Source organism: Gopherus evgoodei, chromosome 24, assembly GCF_007399415.2.
Source record: "Gopherus evgoodei ecotype Sinaloan lineage chromosome 24, rGopEvg1_v1.p, whole genome shotgun sequence".
Classification (NCBI taxonomy): Eukaryota; Metazoa; Chordata; order Testudines; family Testudinidae; genus Gopherus; species Gopherus evgoodei.
Genome location: NC_044345.1, coordinates 1,829,777 through 1,851,365, shown reverse-complemented (window position 1 = coordinate 1,851,365; position 21,589 = coordinate 1,829,777). Strand labels below are relative to the sequence as shown.

The following is a 21,589-nucleotide window of genomic DNA, read 5'->3' as shown; positions in this document are numbered from 1 at the left end:
ACACCATCATATGCCAGCAATGCCCCTCTGCTATGTGCATCAGCCAAACTGGACAGTCGCTATGGAAAAGGATAAACGGACACAAATCAGATATTAGGAATGGCAATATACAAAAACCTGTAGGAGAGCACTTCAACCTCCCTGGCCACACTATAGCAGACCTTAAGGTGGCCATCCTGCAGCAAAAAAACTTCAGGATCAGACTTCAAAGAGAAACTGCTGAGCTTCAGTTCATCTGCAAATTTGACACCATCAGCTCAGGATTAAACACAGACTGTGAATGGCTTGCCAATTACAAAACCAGTTTCTCCTCCCTTGGTTTTCACACCTCAACTGCTAGAACAGGGCCTCATCCTCCCTGATTGAACTACCTCATTATCTCTAGCTTGCCTGCATATATATACCTGCCCCTGGAAATTTCCACTACATGCATCTGACGAAGTGGGTATTCACCCACGAAAGCTCATGCTCCAAAACGTCTGTTAGTCTATAAGGTGCCACAGGATTCTTTGCTGCTTTTACAGATCCAGACTAACACGGCTACCCCTCTGATACTTTACACAACATTAGACAGCTAAAAACTACAGGTTAACCCACTTCTGTGTACCATCTATTAGAAATGGACTGTTAAATTCTAGTAAAATCTAGTACATTAATGAATATTTTAGAATTTTCCAAAGCTGATAAAACAGATTACTTCAAAAAACTTAGCACTACAATCTGTTTGGAAAACACAAATTAAGAATCCAGTGTGTCAAAGCGAATGTAAATTGTTTATGCTAATGTACAGCAGAAATATCTTGCTAAATGGGATATTTCATTTTTGGCGACAAGTTACAAAATTACAATAATCAAAGGTTAACAAGAGCACTATAGTAAATTTGGAGATACTTAGTGAATGTAATTAGTACTATATTAATTTATTTGTGGAGCAAGCATAAATATGACCAATTTACAAATTACATCTTTTACAATATCTTGCATACAAACCAATGAAACCTGCACAAAGTATCCATTCTTCTAAAATAAACTATTACACAGTGCACAATAACCATGTAATCTATAATACAAAGTTACTATCATGCACTTAATCCATGAGAGGCAGAGAATTTGGTCATTACATTAGAGTTTCTATACCATTCCAAGCACTGGTACCATCTGAGTTAGCCTTATTAAATAACATGGAACAATTTGGTTTACAAAAGGGAGAATACCTAATTAGTCTGTAATTACATAGTAGTTACCATAGAATGATGACCTAATGAGGTGGTTGTTTGGGCCCAACAAGATGTCACCGCTAATTCTTTTTCAGGATGTGCGCACTGAAAATGTTACAAACAGCAGTGATAAAAGGATGCTCAGCTTTAGAAGCAAGGAAAGGAAGTGGCCAAGCACAGACTATATGCAAGTGAAGGAGGGATAAATAATCATATGGTGCTGAGGAGTAAGAGAAATCAAGGCTAAAAAAGGAATTCCAACACAGCTGTGTAGAGTGCTTTATAGCTGTGCTTCATAGAATGCTTCATAAGTTTTACAGAAGCTCCTGAACATCCTCTGTTGTACTGCCTGTGGAAGCAATGCTTCTTCAAAATGTATTCAGGAAATCTCTCTCCTATGAAGAGTGAAGCTTTCGGAAAAAAAAACACATCAGCTCAATGTAGATGGCTTGGCCAAGAACTGTCTCTGATCATGAAAGTCCATCTACTAAGAGCCAGCACGCTTCCTTAGACATCATGCCCACAGGTTAGTGGCAGCAACTTTTCTTCACTCAAGGGAAGGTTTTTTTACTTGCCTTTCACTAGGTTCACAATCTAGGAGTCCTTGTTTGGAGTCTAGAAATTCAGAAGCCACCTAAAAGCAGCAAAGAATCCTGTGGCACCTTATAGACTAACAGACGTTTTGGAGCATGAGCTTTTGTGGGTGAATACCCACTTCATCAGATGCATGTAGTGGAAATTTCCAGGGGCAGGTATATATATGCAAGTAAGCTAGAAGTAATGAGGTTAGTTCAATCAGGGAGGATGAGGCCCTGTTCTAGCAGCTGAGGTGTGAAAACCAAGGGAGGAGAAACTGGTTCTGTAGCTGGTAAGCCATTCACAGTCTGTGTTTAATCCTGAGCTGATGGTGTCAAATTTGCAGATGAACTGAAGCTCAGCAGTTTCTCTTTGAAGTCTGGTCCTCAAGTTTTTTTGCTGCAGGATGGCCACCTTAAGGTCTGCTATAGTGTGGCCAGGGAGGTTGAAGTGTTCTCCTACAGGTTTTTGTATATTGCCATTCCTAATATCTGATTTGTGTCCGTTTATCCTTTTCCATAGAGACTGTCCAGTTGGCCGATGTACGTAGCAGAGGGGCATTGCTGGCATATGATGGCGTATATTACATTGGTGGACGTGCAGGTGAATGAACCGGTGATGGTGTGGCTGATCTGGTTAGGTCCTGTAATTGTTTCGCTGGTGTAGATATGTGGTGGCAGGCCAGTCCTCGCCCACAGACAACCAGTGACACCGTCACAGGACCTAACCAGATCAGCCACACCATCACCTCTGAAAGCTGTGCTGCTTTCACTCAGGTGCCTGAACAGGGATTTAAAAACAAATCTAGGCAGCTAGTTTTGCAAGCCACAGGCTTCTGTGGACTGGGTCAGTTGGAGGGATTCTTTGTGACAAGTTCATTTTAATTTAGGTGCTTTTACAGTTTGTCTTGAGGGCATCAGGCATATTTTGTAAAATTCAATGCATCTTGCGTTAAATAAGTCAGACCACTCATACACCAGTTTCCCCATATCGTCTCACCTTGGCTGCTCCAAATCACTGGTTTATTTCTCTATAGGGCAGGGAGCATCATCTTTCCAATCCTGGAGCTCCAAGCCAGTAGTTCTTCTTCCATGTGGTAGAAGTAGTGAAAAGGGTTGTTTACCCTTTCCAATACTATTGTCTAACCGTACCACCCACAAACCAGTCTTCTCTTCACCCTCATTCCTGGTCCTGCAGTAGCTGGTAGCAAATGCCCAAACAGACAGTTTAACAGTATTTGCTGTCTTTATACACCAAATATTTTAGAAATGTTTTTCCTTCTCTGCATTCCTCATCCCTATCCAGCTCTTTAAATCAGAGCTTTGAGGTCTCTGCAGTGATTCAGCAAAAGTGAAAGTCTTTTCTACCAACTGGGGTTGGCGCTGTGTGCTCTGCATCTGCTCCAATCCCCTCCTCTGCCTCCCATCCAAGACCTCTGAAAATTTTCTATAACCAGAAGGCCAAAGGTACTACCAACCGCTATCTGAAGTAGAAGATATGAGAGATCCGGCTTTACCTATAAACATGTCCTTGACACTAAATATGAGTGAGGCAAGAGGCTTCTCAGACCTTGACAGACTATGCACTTGCATATAGTCTGAGGATTTGTAGCTCTATTAGTAAAGGCATATTTGAGTAACGCCTAGCAAGAAACGATGCATTAATGTTTCAAGAGGTCACAGTGATGCCATACCAGAGACTTAATCCACCAAGGCTGATGCGTCTGGTGGATCCTGCAGGTTACCCAGTGGGACCATCACACTTTAGCAACATGGATGATACACAGCGTACATTTCCTGAGGGCTCATCTGCTCCCCCTGTAGCTTATTCTCACCGTAGGTTTTCCTAGGTTACAAATCTTTCACTTCAGCAGTGCAATGCTCTTCTCTTCCCGACAGAGATCCTGACGGACCTTTCTCCTCTTATTTTAAGTGTGGTTTTGTGGCAGGTTTTCTTGTTTTTTTTTTAAAAAACAAAACAGTCCCCTAGCTGCAGTCAGATAACTACACAGTTTAGGATCAATGCTAAGACATTTGGAGAGGCTTTAAACAGAGGTAGGACAAGTTTTTGCTGGGAAATGTGGATGAGAAGCATTTTTTTTAAAACAGGAAGCCAAGGTCATTATCATGGAGTGTGGCCCCTGCAACCCCGGCTTCCTGCAACTCACCATGACTCTCAGCCAGCCAGCAAAACGTTTATTTAGACGACAGGAACACAGTCCAAGACAGGTCTTGCAGGTACAGACAACAGGACCCCCTTAGTTAGGTCCATCTTGGGGGCCCCCACGGAGGCCACAGCCCCTGTTGGGAAGCCCTGAGCCCCATCTGGGCTCTCCTCCATTTCTAGCCAGCTCCAAACCAAACTCCCTCCAGTGTCTCACCCAGCCTCCCCCCCTGGCCCCTCCCTCAGCCTTGTCCATTTCCTGGCAAAGGTGTCACCTGGCTCCAACCCCCCTCCTGGTTCTCATGTTACAGCTCAGGTATCTGGTTTTAAGGAAAGTCTCCCATCCCCAATGCAGACAGTCCTGGCAAAACTCCCCTGCAACCTTCCCAGGTCTTACTCCCATCTCCGTCCTGTGTCACAGGCACCCACACCAGTATTCGAAGAAAAACATGAAGAACATTTCCAGACCGTCACACTCACATTCAAACATACTTCAAAACTGCTCTGAGACCAATCACAGCACAAGGCAACTGATTACGCAATAATGGATGTTCCCCCCAAACCAGAACGGGGATCAACGGAACAGGCAGCAAGTGGCTCAGTGTAGGTCAAGGACATTTCCAATTCAGGGGAATGGAAAAGCCAAGGAGGAAATCGCAACTGGAACATAACCACCTCACAGACCTCAGGTCAATGTGTCTGGTATTAGCCCACCCTGAAGTTATGAAGTTTCCCAGTAATAAAATGCAATTAAGGATTTACTGACTGAACAGTCCAAGAGCATTTTATCTCGTCAGAATTACACCGTAATGCTCAAGGAAGCTCCTGCACCCCACCCGTTTGTTCTTAATATCCAATCCAATTTAGATCTCAAATTAAAAAACAATAGGCTCTGGTTACTAAGTCTGTGCGAATGTACCTTACCCTGCAAGGATGATTTTTAGGACTGTTACCCACTTTAAAAGTTAGTTTACAGCTATGCTAGTTCATAGATTCCAAGGTCAGAAGGGATCACTGTGATCATCTAGTATGACCCAAATAATGCCTAGAGCAAATCTTTTAGCAAAACACTTCAATCTTGAATTAAAACCTGTCAGAGATAATGAATCAACCACAACCCCCTTGGTAAGTTGTTCCTGTGGTTAATTACCCTCTTTAAAACACATCTCTTATTTCCAGTCTGAATTTGACTAGCTTCAGCTTCCAGTCATTTGGACCAGTTTAAGCTGCTCGTCTACTAGACTGAAGAACCCATTAGTAAATATTGGTTTCCCATGTAGATACAAAACTAATCAAGTCAACACTTAACCCTCCCTTTATTAAGCTAAGTAGAGTGAGCTCTTTGAGCATATCACCTATAAGTTTGTTTTCTAATCCTTTAATCATTCTTGTGGCTCTTCTCTGAACCCTCTCCAATTTATCAGCTTCTTTCCTGGATTGCGGACACCAGAACCGGGGCACAGACGTAGTCATCACTGATTCCTTGAGGTTGAGGATGATCTTTCATGGGTCCTTTGGTGACGGAGTCGCTCTGAGCCAGAGGCTCATTGGCAGACACAGCGTTGGGCTACGATTGCTGTGTGACTGTTGTCTTTCCTTCCTCGTCTGGTGCTTTGCTGCGACCAGGCAAAGGCGATTTTCCTCAGGACAAATCTTTGCCAGTTACCCCTATCCTGGGCTGCTGTCTCCCAGTGTGTGGCATCGATGCCCACATCTTGAAGTTTATGTTGAGGGTGTCTTTGAAGCATTTCTTTTGGCCCCACCAGAAACTGGACACAGAATTCCAGCAGCAATCACACCAGTGCCAAATACAGAGGTAAAATAACCTCTCTGCTCCTACTCAAGATTCCTGTTTATGCAGCCAAGGATTACATTAGCCCTTTTCTCCACAGTGTCACTCTAGGAGCTCAGATTCAGTAGATTATCCACCATGACCCTCAAATCTTTTTCAGTCACTGTTTTCCAAATTTTCCCATCCTGTACTTTGGCCAACATTCTTTGGTTCCTAAAGGTATGCATTCACACTGAGCCACGTTAAAACCCATGTTTGCTGGTACCCAGGTTACCAAGGCTCCAGATCACTCTATCAGTGATTCTGTCTCTGCATTATTTACCACTCCCCCAATGTGTGTATAACCTGCAACTGATTCCCCACGGGACACCTCACCACAGAGAGAGAAAAAGGGGAGGTGGCTGGCGTCCCAGTGGTTACAGAAAAACAACGGAGTCCCAGGAACCAGTAGAGTCCAAGGCTGAAGTGTAGAATGAATCATTAGGGCCAGATCCTGTGAGGTGCCAACTGCCCTTCTCAGCCTGTGGCTCTCTAGGTCAGTTCAGGGGAGGATGGGGAGCAGAGGTCAGTAAAAAACATGAAATCATATGACAAGCACACACACACACAGGGAAGTTAGAGAGAAACTGGACAGAAAGCAAGGAGTCCACGCATTGCCGCCAGGAACTGGTGTGAGGGGAGCCCATCCACCAACCCATCACAAGATGGGGGCTCCAACACCCCCACCATCTGATGCTCAGCACTCTGCAGGACCAGTCCCTCAGTGATCTCCAGTGAGGCCCTGGACCTCTCATTGTTGCTTTAACCCAGTTTCCCACTTGAGCAGACAGAGTCCACACCTCACTGAAACATTCAGCCTTAACAAAACCACTGAAGTACGTTAAGCCTAAGTTAGATGGATAGAAAATCAGAAACTGACATTTTGTTAACAGTCCTAGAAAACTATCCCAGAATCTCTTATTTCAAGATCGAGGTATTGAAATGGATACACACCCTCTCACGTGCTCTTGCTGTATGTCTTAGAGGGCTACTAAACATAGTGTTACATTAAACTAAGCAGGAATTCTAGAAAGATGCCCCTGAATTCAAAGCAGAGACACTCCAGCCAACTGTATCTGTGCATTTCAGTGCCACATTCTTACATATTGCTGCTAGTTTGCTGAAAATTGTCGTCAAGACTGACACAATAAGCTATTGAAATACCAATTCAGAATCATATTGCACTAGTAGGTATTTAAAACTGTCAAGTCTCCAAGATTAAATTAGAATCAGGGACTTTAACACGTAAGTTAAGAAATGATTCATTGGTGGCGGGGGGAGGAGGGGAGAGAGGAGAGTGCATTAGATTTGGACATATTCAACAGCAAGGGACTATTACTAAGCAACCATTTTGAAACTCCCTGAAGTCTGCATCTGTCTGATTTCCCTTCACTCCAGATTTCCTTTTACAAACAAAATCTGAAGCTCACTCTCTCTGGCTTGTTACAAACGTATTCAAGAAACTCACATGCATAGCCACACCTCACACTAAATCACAACTGTAACAAGTTTGTTTAGCAAACAGACATCTTTTCAAAGCAGGCGTACATATAACAAGCTACCCCAATACATTAGAGTCCCAGGATGCCTCAGTGAATATTACCAGACACTGTTGAAAAAGAGAAGACAACTTAAAGTTGAGAGTAAATCAGCTATTCTGATCTAAACACATAGTATGGAGGATACAACCCTAGCACCTGAAAGCCACGCAGAGCACTTTTATTTAGCCATATAACAAAAACAAAGGGAATTTGATTCAAACACACTGTATTGTTACTCCTTACAGAATGTCACTTAAGATTTCCCAATGGCTTAAAACCTTAATACTATAAGTAATTTGGTGTAAGAGGTGTAACTTTTTCCACAAATCCTTTTAATCCATTAAGTAACAGGACAGAAAACTGCCAGAATTTACAACAGGAAGTGTAATATTCCAGAGATTTCACATACATTTGATTAAACAGTTTCTTTAATTTTATGGATTTGCTTTGCCTCTGGATACAGGTACACAACATCTATCGACTTTAAAAGAGAAAGCAAAAAAGACAGGAGCACAAATAACGTCAGTTTTAAATGGCAAAGTGAAAGAAAACCTGAACCCTCCAAAACAATATGATCACCATAACACGCGTGTCTTACCACACTCACACATCCCCTCCCAAAAACTCACTGGCAAATAGTTCAGTCTGAAAGGGTGGAGTTAAATCTAAGTGAATTTTATTGTATTCAAACAGTAAATCTGCTGCAGAAAGGAAAAAATGAAGACCCACTGCAGTGAAACAGTTTTATAATTTATTAAAAAGTTATTATCTTTTTTCTGAAACAGTATTAGGCAGTGAGGGGAAGGAAAACGAGAAGAAAGCTGTTAAACCAAGCGCTAGTCAGCAGTAAAAATCTTGTCTCCTGAAGAATTTGAAGTTATCCATCTCACTTAATGTCACTTGAATGTAGCATTCAGCACCACCAGCCTACTGCCCTGTACAATCTCAGGATGATTCCACACACAGCCAATGCCATGCAAGATGTTAATGAGAAAAAACTTACGTTAAATAGTTTTTGGGGGGAAGTTTCGATTTTAGGCAAGAACTGTTTTTAACCATGGCAAGAACATGCCCCCTTGCCTCACAGCAGTGCCAAGGTTACTGGAGTTGAGTTCTCTATTCAAGTTATTTCCTTGTGGAAAAGATTGACAAAAGGTATTCTGGAGTGGACAAAGGAGAGAAGGGGGGTCACAAGGCAGCATAAATCAAGCAGATTATTTTACCAACACAGATTCAAGGAGTGCTTATGTTATTACTCCTTTTCTTTGGAGTCTTAGTTTAATCATCCATTTCTTAGGACTCATCTGTTGGGAAAAGGACAGATGCGCCTATCTGCTTCAACCCTAAAATAAAGAATTATAAGGAATTTCAAAGCTTCCGTGTCACCTTAGACTTGGGCCAACTGGGATTCAGACACATTTGGGTTGGTCTCCACAGGCTAGCATATCCATCTGAGAACAGACTTCACAGCTCAAACATTCTTCCACCTACCAGTCCAAAGGAGTTGCAAGACTAAAGCTGAAATTAGACCGTCTGCTTGTTGATTAATCCTGTTCTCTCTCTTTGGAAAGTCACATATCCTTCCCCTCTTCATCCACTTCAGTGCTCGAAAAGGCTAATAGGTGGACAGAGTAAGCCATCACCTGAGATAGACAGCATGGAGAGAGAGGGCTTTTCTATTCCCTTCCTACTGTCAACCTGCAGTCTCTCCTCTTTGGAAATCAAGATATTGCAATAAATTTCAGTGACAGCTATCTTTATGTCACTATGGGACCACTTATGACATTGCAACAGTGAGATCATCTCATGAAACCTGAGGCCTCGGATCCCTGCATCGACATGGAGACCCAGGCCTGGTCTACACTACACGTTTAAACCGATTTTAGTAGCATTAAACCGATTTAACCCTGCACCCATCCACACAATGAGTCCCTCTATATCAATATAAAGGACTCTTAAAACCCGTTTCTGTACTCCTCCCCGACGAGAGGAGTAGCGCTGAAATCGGTATTACCATATCGGATTACGGTTAGTGTGGCCGCAAATCAATGGTATTCGCCTCCGGGCGGTATCCCACAGTGTACCACTGTGACCACTCTGGAAAGCAATCTGAACTCAGATGCACTGGCCAGGTAGACAGGAAAAGCCCCGCAAACTTTTGAATTTCATTTTCTATTTGCCCAGCGTGGAGCTCTGATCAGCATGGGTGGCCATGCAGTCCCAAATCCAAAAAGAGCTCCAGCATGGACCACATGGGAGATACTGGATCCGACCGCTGTATGGGGAGACAAATCTGTTCTATTAGAGCTCCGTTACAGAAGATGAAATGCCAAGCATTTGAAAAAAATCTCCAGGCTATGATACAGAGTCCATAGCACAGTGCTGTGAGACAAGCGTAACAGAAAGCTAAAGAATCAAATGGACACTCTTGGAGGGAGGGAGGGGGTACTGAGGACTCCAGCTATCCCACAGTCCCCGCAGTCTCCGAAAAGTATTTGCATTCTTGGCTGAGCTCCCAATGCCTATAGGGTTAAACACATTGTCCAAGGTGGTTCAGGGTATCTCTCGTCAATTTACCCCCTCTCCCCCAGGGGAAAGAAAAGGGAAAAAAATCGTTTGACTTTTTTCAATGTCACCGTATGTCTACTGCATGCTGCTGGTAGACGCGGTGCCGTGGCACTGAACTGCAGCATCCTCTCCCCTCCCTTCCCCTTCCCGGTAGCAGACAGTACAGTGCAGAAGGACTGGTAGCCATCCTTATCATCCTGTGAGTGCTCCTGGCTAGCCTCAGGTGAGGTCGGCTGGGGGTGCCTGGGTAAAAATAGGAATGACTCCTGGCAGATGGTACAGAACGGCTGGTAACCGTCCTCATCATAGCAACTGGGGGCTGAGCTCCATCAGCTCCCCTCCCCCATTCATGTCTAAAGAAAAGATTCTGTACTGCCTGGACTATCATAGCAGCGGGATGCTGGGCTCCTCTCCCCCACACCGTTTAATGTCCTGCCTGGACTACCATAGCAGCTGAGGCTGCCTCCCCCTCATTTTATATCACTAAAAAGTCAGTGCATTCTTTATTACTTCAAACAAATGGGGGGACACTGCTACGGTAGCCCAGGAGGGTTGAGGGAAGCAATGGGTGGGGTTGTTGCAGGGGCACCCCCTAGAATGGCATGCAGCTCATCATTTCTGCGGGATCTGACACAGAGCGGCTGTGCTCTCTCATACACTGGCCCCATATTCTAGGCAGGACTAACTATTTTTAGATACAATATAAAGGAAGGAATGACCAGGAGGGTCATTCCCATTTTTGTCTTTGCACCCCCGGCTGACCTCAGCGAAGGTCAGCCAGGAGCATCTATGACAGCAGCAGACAGTACAGAATGACTGATAACCATCATCTCATCGCCAATTTACAATGGCACAGCAGACGGTGCAGTAGGGATGGTAACCATCTCTGCTACCTTGCAATGGCAAATGAATGCTGCTGTGTAGCACTGCAGTACCGCCTCTGTCAGCAGCATCCAGTACACATACGGTGACAGTGACAAAAGGCAAAACAGGCTCCATGGTTGCCATGCTATGGCGTCTGCCAGGGCAATCCAGGGAGAAAGGGCGCGAAATGATTGTCTGCCGTTGCTTTCACGGAGGAAGGACTGAGTGACAACATTTACCCAGAATCACCCACAGCACTGTTTTTGCACCATCATGCATTGGGATCCTCAACCCAGAATTCCAATGGGCAGGGGAGACTGCGGGAACTATGGGATAGCTACGGGATAGCTACCCACAGTGCGATGCTCTGGAAATCGACGCTAGCCTCGGTACATGGATGCACACCACCGAATTATTGTGCTTTGTGTGGCCCCGTGCACTCGACTTCATACAATCTGTTTTACACAATCAGTTTATGTAAAATCAGAACAACCCTGTAGTGTAGACATACCCCCAGTGAGTTCAACTGAATTCCACATGCGCACAGGTCTACATGGATCAGAATGTGCTATGAGGGTCTAAAATGTGCATTATTTGGATTAAAGGCGAGGACATCATCCATTCTAAAGTTTAAAATAGTTTCAGATATTACACCTACCCCAAAGTCTTCAGGCCAATTGTGAGCTTTTCACAGTGAATATGAACAAGTGTCCCTCTCCTCTGTTGTGGCTGTGCTTAAGACCCAGACAAGCAAAAGGAAACTGACCAATTGCCTGCACCAGGGGAAAACACTGAAGCCAACCATATACAAACTGAAAAGAAAAAAAAAAAAAAAAAAGAATTCCAGGCCTCTCTCCAATCTCTTTTAGATGCAGTAATTTTGGCTCCTCCTTTTAACAAGTGTAGAGAGACTTTTCAGACTGATGTAGAATTTTTAGACTGGCTCTGTCTCCTAAAAACCTCAGGAGTTATTTCATAATATTGGCTTTTATTTCTGGCTCTGAGATACCTCAATATCTGAATAAAAACACCATAGACTAACTTGGACGAAGTGCACTATTTCATGCTTTATCTGCACATATTGAAAAATGTAGGTGTTTTAGTCTAATTATTAAATATTTAATATGGCATGACAGAGATGAGAAGGTGAATGAGGAATAATGGGTAGTTCTCATTTGCCCAAATGGCAGACAAGACTCTGGTTGGGCACATTCTGCCAGAAGAAATGAGGCCTTTCCATTCTCTCGATAAGGCCTAAGGAAACGGAGCTCTGGTGCCATGATACGATGGCCACAGGCATTTCTCATTTGCCCACAACAGATAGGGTGCCACAGATGAGACCTGATCAAGCACCCAGATGGCGCCGTCTCCAGTGCCTAGGTCTGCAGCATGGCTCTGCTGAAGCCCTCTCACCAGGTTTAAAGGCATTCAGGGTGGGCTTTGCCATTCTGTGCTGGTCTGTCTTTTGCTCTATATTTTGGAATTATATCATTCCACTCAGGTTTGTTATGCAATCTCAACGTGCCCATTTGAGAGTTAACTGTGTTCACACAATTCATTTAGTGACACAAATTCTAGCCTATATTAAGTATCAGAGGGGTAGCCGTGTTAGTCTGGATCTGTAAAAGCAGCGCAGAACTCTTTGCCGCTTTTAGCCTATATTAGTTACCGCAAGTCTGTTCCCTTGGTACCATAATGATGGGGCCCTTTAACTGCACAGAGTTCAAAAGTCTAAACCCAGAAGAAATAAGTTTGGGGACAGAGAATAGAACAAACTGCCTCTCTCCTCAGCAGCAGAAAGGGGAGTGCAGGCATGCACACCACACAGAACAGAGTATTGGTTTATCACCATTTAATACATTTTAAAAATTCCCCCAGTACCCTTCATATTATTTTTACAAAGTCTCCTTTGTCACCGCTGAACTGCCCATTACATTCTTTCAGCATGCATGTATTATAGAGGTAGTTTGCTTGAAACCCTGAATATTTGTTTCTACAGATGTTCTGAACAGGACACGTCCACAATGGCTCTCAGCTGTTTTAACACAGCTACTGGCCCAGTTACTGACATGTAGCTCTGACAATAAGCATGCTGCTCAGAGAAATTACACACCAGCAGCATCTTGCGCCACCTAAGTACAGTACAATACATTTGCACATTGAACAGAATGACGTTTGCCTTTTTTTAAAAAGTAATGAAAAATTTCACAGGAAAGGGACTGCCAGGATGATACCAACTGCTGTGATGAAATCCGACAAAAGCAAGGGAATGTTGTAGATTTCACCCTTAACTATACATCTCCCCCAATACCTCTGCACGCAATGGGGCATCTTCCACTCCTTCCTTAGAGCTCCCCATGGTGCTGAGTACTGGTGGAGATACAGTTCACTTAATCCCTAACTGAGAATTCCTTTGGCTTTTATTTTCTGTTGCAGCCTTGATGTTCTTTTAATGTATTTCCCCCCACTTGTGACTCTTTCAGTCATCCTGCAAGATACTTCAACTTTGAGGAACGAGACAAGTCCCATGGACACTGTAAATGAGGACTATTGTTAGAACTGGACTGGGATTTCTCTCTCAAGTCATTTAATAAGGTTTACCCCCAAAACTGTGCCAACTCCCACAAATGAGGTAAGTAGAGAGGATCCAACATTATACACAAACTACTAAACCATTTAGCCACCACCTAACTGAACATACCAGCTAACACTAAATTTTAAATACTTCAATGAAAAATAAAGCAAAATAGATGTGGCTGCCCAGAGATTCTAGATCCAGCCTTATGATTGATAGACAATGGTCATACTGACTCAAGTTGCTAAGGCTAGTGTGGAAAAAGGCCCCTAAGGTTCTTTAGATTCCTCTGCAATTCTAAATAATTCATTCTAATTTTAGACAGAAGCTTTGTAAAGTATTCTTTTAGCACTATCATTTATATGGGCTTGAATTTCCAAATGCTGATTTTTACTCTTATTCAGGAAGATTTCAGCCATATTCTGGATACTGCTTTGTGAATAGCCAGTTTAATGCTCCCTTGTTTTAAGCTGACTAGATTTTAAGGTATGCATTGGTGTAGCCAGATTGGTCCCAGGATATTAAAGACACAAGGTGAGTGAGGTAGCATTTTTTATGGAACCAACTTCTGTTGGTGGAGACGACAAGCTTTCATACTTCACAGAGCTCCTCAGCCCCTAAGGTCTGGAAGCCGTGGCACTACCTGAACAGTCATTGGAGGGCTGGACGCAGGAGAAACAAGAGCCCTTCTGAAGATAGCAGGTGTAAAGGGAAATTAAGTGGAAATGAAAGTAGGCTGTGAAGTCAGGGTACAGGATTGGCTGCCATCAAATGCAGAAGACAAACAGATGACAGGATGCCCAAGAAAATAATGCCAACTCAACCCAGGTCAGTCAGAGCTAGAGGCCGACCACCAACTAGATGTTGGGAAACTGTACATGGGGGCACGACCAGGCTGGGCTCAGCGGAGGACAAACCATGGACAGGACAGAATGGCACTGTTATACTGCTCCCCAGGTCTGTAAAGATACTTTGGGATGAGTAGTAGTAGGAGGCACAGGACCAAGAGTGCCTTCAAAGAGTTATTTACTACATAAGGAAGACACTAAGACTGCAGCAAAGTTTCTTACTGAACCTTCCAGCATCACAACATCCACTCCCAGTCTTTATTCAGGCCTAATTTAATGGTGTCCATTTTGCAAATTAATTCCAATTCAGCAGTCTCTCATTGGAGTCTGGTTTTGAAGTTCTTTGGTTGGGTCATTACACAAATTAAAACTATTTCCCCATGTTTATTCTCCCCCACCCCGCAACACTGTTCCTCACACCTTCTTGTTAACTGCTGCAAATGGAGCATTTTCATTACCACTAGAAAAAGTCTCTCCTCTGCTGGTAATGGCTCACCTTAACTGATCACTCTCGTTAGTGTGTGTATACTAACACCCATTGTTTCATGTTCTCTGTGTGTGTGTATATATATCTTCCTACTATATTTTCCACTGCATGCATCCAATGAAGTGGGCTGTAGCCCACAAAAGCTTAAGCTCAAATAAATTTGTTAGTCTCTAAGGTGTCACAAGTACTCCTGTTCTTTTTACAGTTACAGCTGTAAGCAGCCCTCCCTCCTCCTCTCAATAACCTCATATGTATCCACATCACACTAAAGATCCCAAGCTTACAAAAACACACAAAACTTTACTAATGTAAGTAGTCTCATTAAAGTTAATAGACCTGCTTATGTGAGTAAAGTGGGACACAGGACTGGAGTCTAGACATACACAACATGATAATGTCGATACAACCTGTATCCCCTGCCTCATTAACAGAGAAAAGTACTGTATTTGTCAAAGTCAAATCCACTGCACTTATAACACAGCAGTGTTTGAAGACCCCATTTCCAAGAAGAGTGTTAAAACGCATTTCCCACCTCATGCATCCACCACACAAGGAACACCTTTGGGTATGTTCTATTAAGTTTGGAATGCAGGGGGTGGGGGGGACACACTAGTATTGCCCTGGGTTATTTTTAAATAACTAGAAAGCACCAGAACTACCACAAGGTACACAGCTCTGTTTTAGGTTAGCTAACATCATTTTCATTCATCTCCACAGCATAAGAAAAAGAAACATTCCAATTCCACGTCCCTAAAGATTTTCTACCTTCTGTGCAAGAGATGGAAGAGAGGCTGGAAGATTTGCTGTCTCAGTGGGCCACCAGCATCTCTCCGGAAATGAAGTTTTTGTTGCTCCTGGCCCAGACTCACTGAGAGTTGAAACCTTACTTTCCTGCTTCCACTGTGTCAAAAGTAAGAAGGTGGGGCAGGAGTTCAATTACACCAGACACTCAGGGAGAGAAAGAAGAGAGAAGTCCAGGCCAGCAGCAGTAAAAACAGTTTTCCTGTAGAGACATCACTGCTCCGGAAATACTGTTGTCACTGTAAAAATATGGCAGTCCACCCCAATAGCACTGGAGCACGCTGCACAAGTTTGGATGAATTGACAACACTACTACTGCATGCTGTCCGATTCCACAGCAATACCTTGGCAAGCTGCAAATGCAAGACTCAGATTCTTACATTAGACTGATTTAGGAACTGAAATATTTCAGACTCTGCGCATTGTACAAGGGCTTTAAGTTGCCATTTTAAAAATGTATATATTTTCCCTTAAGGAACATGATTATTTTGAAAACACTACTCAGAACAGCTTTAAATGGCACCTTACAACTCCTAAAGTAGAACAGAACTTTTTGAACAGATGTCTTTTTTTTATTAATACATGAAAGAGTCCATCCTCTGCCGGGCTGTTGGAAGCATGAACTTTTAAAAACACAAAAGACATTTTGACAGTGGTTACAACTTAAACATTTCTCTTCATCCAGTGGCAGTGATCCCCAAGGCTCAGGCTGGCCAAGGTTCATCTAACTTCAGTCAGGATGCAACACAACAGGGTTCTTCCCACCAGCCTGGGAGCAGAGGGGCTACTTGCTAGACAAAGGTTTGCATTTTTCCCAAACTGGGCTTCTAAAAAGAAACAGGTTCAAAGTCTTAACCTAGCCTGCCATGATGGAAACGTCCACCTAACCCAATAAACAAATGAGAGGAAAAACAAAAGGAAGAGTAAACAATTAGAAGTGTAGGGTTTATTTTAAAAAAACTTCAGTTTTTTAAACTACAAAGCAGATTAAAGAAATCAAGAGAGACTGCATCCAGAAAATACACTTCCTTAACCCTGAGCATTTTCTAAATAGCTCATCTCCAGCACCATGTCTCCTCTCCAGCAGAAAACATTGGCTTAGATACAAAAAGGCAGACAAGACACTTCCAAGAGCACCTAAATTTAATTCATTCTGTTAATTATGTATCCTCCTGCCGCTCCTAAGAGCATTTAAGTGGAGACATGAAGAGCCACAGCTCTTTTGTTTGAGTAGCCTAGAGCCTAACAAAAAAAACAGTTGTTCCAAGTCAAATATCAGAATTCACAGATACCATTTAGACAGCTATACAGGAAGTCAGACCATACTAGGTAAAGGCAAACCACAGTACCACAAAGATGGATGCTCCCTGTCAGCTGCATGTCACATTCAGTTTCACACAACCATGTGATCAGGAAAGCAGAGAGGCAGAGGTTCCAGTTGGTTTTGAAGGCTTGTCAGAAACCAGGTCATCAGTCCAAAGAGATCTTCTGCACACCTAGGGCCTTCATCTTCTGCTACCTTTCAGCCAGCCAGGAGACCAAGGAATGCAATCAACCCCAAACACGTGTCTAAATCAAAGCCCATGCACACAAAGGTTTCCTTTACCCAGCTGCTCTGGACAGGATCTCAACTGTGCTAGGTGAACCACATTTACACACATTGTCACTACAGTTTTGACCAGAGAATGGATAGGGCCCAAGCACCTTTGTTCCTATGGTATGTGCAGCATCCACCACCTGGCTAAAAGAAGCTCAAGTAGTCTATTAATCAATATCAAAACCTACAGGAAGATGCTTGATGACAGAGGACACTGCCCATTTAAAACAAAACATGCTATTGACATGTGCAGAACACAGAAGGCAGAACTGTCTTGGATAAATAGGGTTTCCAGGGAAGGGGAGCCTTCCCAACACACAGACTGGTGAAGAGCTTGGTCAGTGCTTTACCCCATGCACACTTAGAGGATAGAACAGACTCATCTGCCTGCAATCAGCCATGTATGATCCTGACAAATCACTGTCCTCTCTAAATGCCTGTTTGTTGCAGCCACCCTCCAGAACTGCTGCGAAATAAGAGTCAACCTCCCACATCATCTTCAACTAGGGCACAGTGCCCCACCCACCCGCACTCCCCACTCCACCCCAGCCTGTCAGTATCCAAGCGAGGCTCTAAAAATGCCCTTTTGGGGGTGTGCTAAGCAAGTAGAATGCAAAACTGCAGATCATTAACCCAGCATTGGTACCATGCCTCTTTCTCCCCTGTTTTCTTCTACATCCCCCTCCCCACAACACCAGCACCTCTACTGCTCAACCGCCCAGACCAAGACTGGAAGATTCAGACTGGGTGCACGGGAGGGGCCATAGTGTGATGTAAACGGCTTGCAAATAAAACGTCCCCTCCCAGGGAATCAGGTGAGGGGCTGTCCCATTACCACACGATTTCCAGAGCCCAGGGTGGGAATTTCCTGGGAAGGGGGAAGCCTCCCAGGGCTTTCTAAAACCTAGGCTGAGAAGGCCCCTGAGGCCGAGCCCAGCGCACCCTGCCTGCCGTGAGGCCGCCCCCGCCCCCAGAGGACCCGGGGCTCGGCCCCCGCTGCTCCCCCGCCCCCCAGGGGACCCGGGGCTCGGCCCCCGCTGCTCCCCCGCCCCCCAGGGGACCCGGGGCTCGGCCCCCGCTGCTCCCCCGCCCCCCAGGGGACCCGGGGCTCGGCCCCCGCTGCTCCCCCGCCCCCCAGGGGACCCGGGGCTCGGCCCCCGCTGCGCCCCCGCCCCCCCGGGGACCCGGGGCTCGGCCCCCGCTGCGCCCCCGCCCCCCAGGGGACCCGGGGCTCGGCCCCCGCTGCTCCCCCGCCCCCCAGGGGACCCGGGGCTCGGCCCCCGCTGCTCCCCCGCCCCCGCCCCCCAGGGGACCCGGGGCTCGGCCCCCGCTGCGCCCCCGCCCCCAGAGGACCCGGGGCTCGGCCCCCGCTGCTCCCCCGCCCCCCAGGGGACCCGGGGCTCGGCCCCCGCTGCTCCCCCGCCCCCCAGGGGACCCGGGGCTCGGCCCCCGCTGCTCCCCCGCCCCCGCCAGCAGGACCCGCACTGCCAGGCGCAGGGCCGCTGCCGCGGGCGGCCCGGGCAGGCCGAGAGCAGGACCCCCCGCCCGGCCCCAGGCCGCAGCACGGAAAGGGGCGAGGGGAGGGGCCCCTGCCTGCCGGGGGGGTTCCCGCCCCGCCCCGCCCCCCCAGAGAGCCCCGCGTCGGCCCCTCCCCCAGGGGCGGCCCGGCCCGGCCCCGCTCACCTCGGCCGGCAGCCGCGGCCCCGCTCGCTCCCCTCAGGCCGGGCGGGCGGGCGGGCGGAGCAGACGCTGCGCCGCAGACACCAGCAGCAGCCGGCACCACCACAAACAATGATGCTGATTGGGCCGCGGCTTCGCCGCACCGGCTCCGCCTCCCGACCTGAGCAACGACGCTCATTGGGCGAGAAGACAGACTGACGGAAGCATAGACCAGTCGAAGAGGAGGCTACACCTCGACACCCGTCCTGTAGCTCCCACTGGCTGATGGAGCCGTTGATTGGCGTAGGCCGCGACCACTGGGAGGCCGCAAAGGCGAGCCGTGGGGCACCTTTAATGGGTCCCGTAGCCTGGACATCCGGGTACCTTGTGGCCCTATTATATGTCGGCGGGCAAAAAGCAAACGGCACTACTCGGGAGTTTCGGGCCACGGCGGCCACCGTACCTCGGGTTACCCCTAATTATCCGCCTCCCCTTCGTCCCTGTCCCGCACTGGACCGGGGGAGAGACACGGGGGTGGCACCCAGCTAAGGCCCCGTCCCCAGAGTGGGTGCTGGGCCCCCAGGCCACGTGGCCCAGGCCAGGCCGGGGGGTGCCGAGTCCGGCTGGGGGGTTCCTGACAGGCCACTATCGCCAGTTCCTGGCGACGGCAGGGCCCCGGGGTGGGGCAGCTGGCGCGGGTGATGGGGGAGGGGCGTGGGGTCAGGCTGCTGCAGGTAATGGGGGAGGGGCGTGGGGTCAGGCTGGCACAGGTGATGGGGGAGGGGCGTGGGGTCAGGCTGGCACAGGTGATGGGGGAGGGGCGTGGGGTCAGGCTGGCGCAGGTGATGGGGGAGGGGTGTGGGGTCAGGCTGACAAGAGTGATGGGGGAGGGGTGTGGGGTCAGGCTGGCGCGGGTGATGGGGGAGGGGCGTGGGGTCAGGCTGGCGCAGGTGATGGGGAGGGGCGTGGGGTCAGGCTGGCACAGGTGATGGGGGAGGGGTGTGGGGTCAGGCTGACAAGAGTGATGGGGGAGGGATGTAGGTCAGGCTGGTGCAGGTGATGGGAGAGGGGCGTGGGGTCAGGCTGGCATGGGTGAAAGGGGAGGGGTGCTGGGTCAGGCTGGCACAGGTGACGGAGGGGTGCGGGGTCAGGCTGGCATGGGTGAAAGGGGAGGGGTGCGGGGTCAGGCTGGCACAGGTGACGGAGGGGTGTGGGGTCAGGCTGGTGCGGGTGAAAGGGGAGGGGCGTGGGGTCAGGATGGCACAGGTGATGGGGGAGGGGTGCAGGGTCAGGCTGACGAGAGTGACGGGAGGGATGTAGGTCAGGCTGGTGCGGGTGAAAGGGGAGGGGCGTGGGGTCAGGATGGCACGGGTGACGAGGTGCCAGGGTCATGTTTGTGCAGAGGATGGGGGGGAGTGGTGCTGAGTTTCGGTGGCCCCAGTGATGGTGGGGCACCACACCTGATGACTCTCAGGGCTGCCCCTCACACAGCTCTGGGAGCCAAGGGGAGAAGTGGGAGGGTGTAGAGGGAGACAGGGGTACGTAGCTGTCATGGAGTGTGCGGGAGTCAGAGCCCTGCACCCCCACTTCTGTGATTCACGGAGACTCTCAGCCAGCCAGTAACACCCGTTTATTAGACAGCAGGAACACAGTCCCAAGCAGGGCTTGTAGGTACAACCAGAACCCCTCACCCAGGTCCCACAGGAGCAAGGAGCTTAGACCCCAGACTTGGGGTTCCCTGCCTCTTCCCAGCCAGCCCAAAACTGAAACCAAAAACCGCTCCAGCAGGCTCTATCCCACCTTCTCTCCCCCCTCCCTTTGTCCAGTCCCCCAGACAAAGGTGTCGACTCGCCCCACCCCCGTTCCTGGCTCAGGTACCATCCCTCACCTAAAGTCACCCCCTGCTCTCCCTCCCCCATGCAGACAACCCAGGTCAATCCACCCTGCTCCCCACTGCGTCACATCTCTCCCCCCTTCGAGACTGAACTGAGCGTGGTCGCTCTGCCCAGTGACCTGGGGAAGTTCAGGGCCCCCTCTCCGGGACAACGCATCCGCTGTCAGGTTGGCACTTCCCTTCACATGGACCACGTCCATGTTATAGTCCTGCAGGAGCAGGCTCCACCTCAGGAGCTTGGCGTTGGCTCCTTTCATCTGGTGCAGCCAGGTCAGGGGAGAGTGGTCGGTGTACACGGTGAAGTGTCGCCCAAAGAGATATGGCTCCAGTTTCTTAAGGGCCCACACCATGGCCAGGCATTCCTTCTCGATGGCCGCGTAGTTCTGTTCCCGGGGTAGCAACTGCTTACTCAGGTACACGATGGGGTGTCTCTCCCCCTTTTCATCCTCCTGCATTAACACTGCCCCCAGTCCCGTGTCTGAGGCATCGGTGAACACCATAAAGCGCTTGTCAAAGTCTGGGTTTGCCCGAACTGTAGCATTTGGAGGGGATGCACCCGCACGTGGAGAGGGCCACCTGGAGGTGTTTGGAATGGGGTTTGTGCAGGGGCATGGAGCTGGCGTAGAGAGGCACAGGGAGGCAGCATGTTTTGATGCTGCCCAGAGGATAACGTTTCAGATTCCCTCCAGGCCTGACAGTGAGATTGTGAACGATCACCTTTAACATTGATTGTTTGCACTGTGGTAGCATCTAGGGGCCCCAGACAGGGATCAGGGCCCATGGTGTCAGGTGCTGTGCACACACAGAAGAGACCCACGGTCCTTGCCACGCAGCACTTAAATTAGAGTACAAGAGCTGACACAACAGGTGGCTACAACACACAGTCAACCTGTGGAACTTGTTCCCAGGGTATGCGGTGACGGACAAAACTATGACAAGGTTAAAAAAGGAACGAGGTAAGTCATGGG

The 21,589-nt window shown here is 47.7% G+C and overlaps 1 protein-coding gene across 1 annotated transcript in view; it reads right to left on the bottom strand.

Annotated features, from left to right (window-relative positions):
* GATAD2B (GATA zinc finger domain containing 2B) overlaps positions 1 to 18,839 on the bottom strand; it is an 81,892-nt gene extending 63,053 nt beyond the window's left edge. Inside the window, 1 exon segment of the mRNA XM_030541802.1 lies at positions 18,752 to 18,839. The gene's annotated coding sequence lies outside the window, so the exon portion shown is untranslated.
* Positions 18,840 to 21,589: the final 2,750 nt, after the last annotated feature.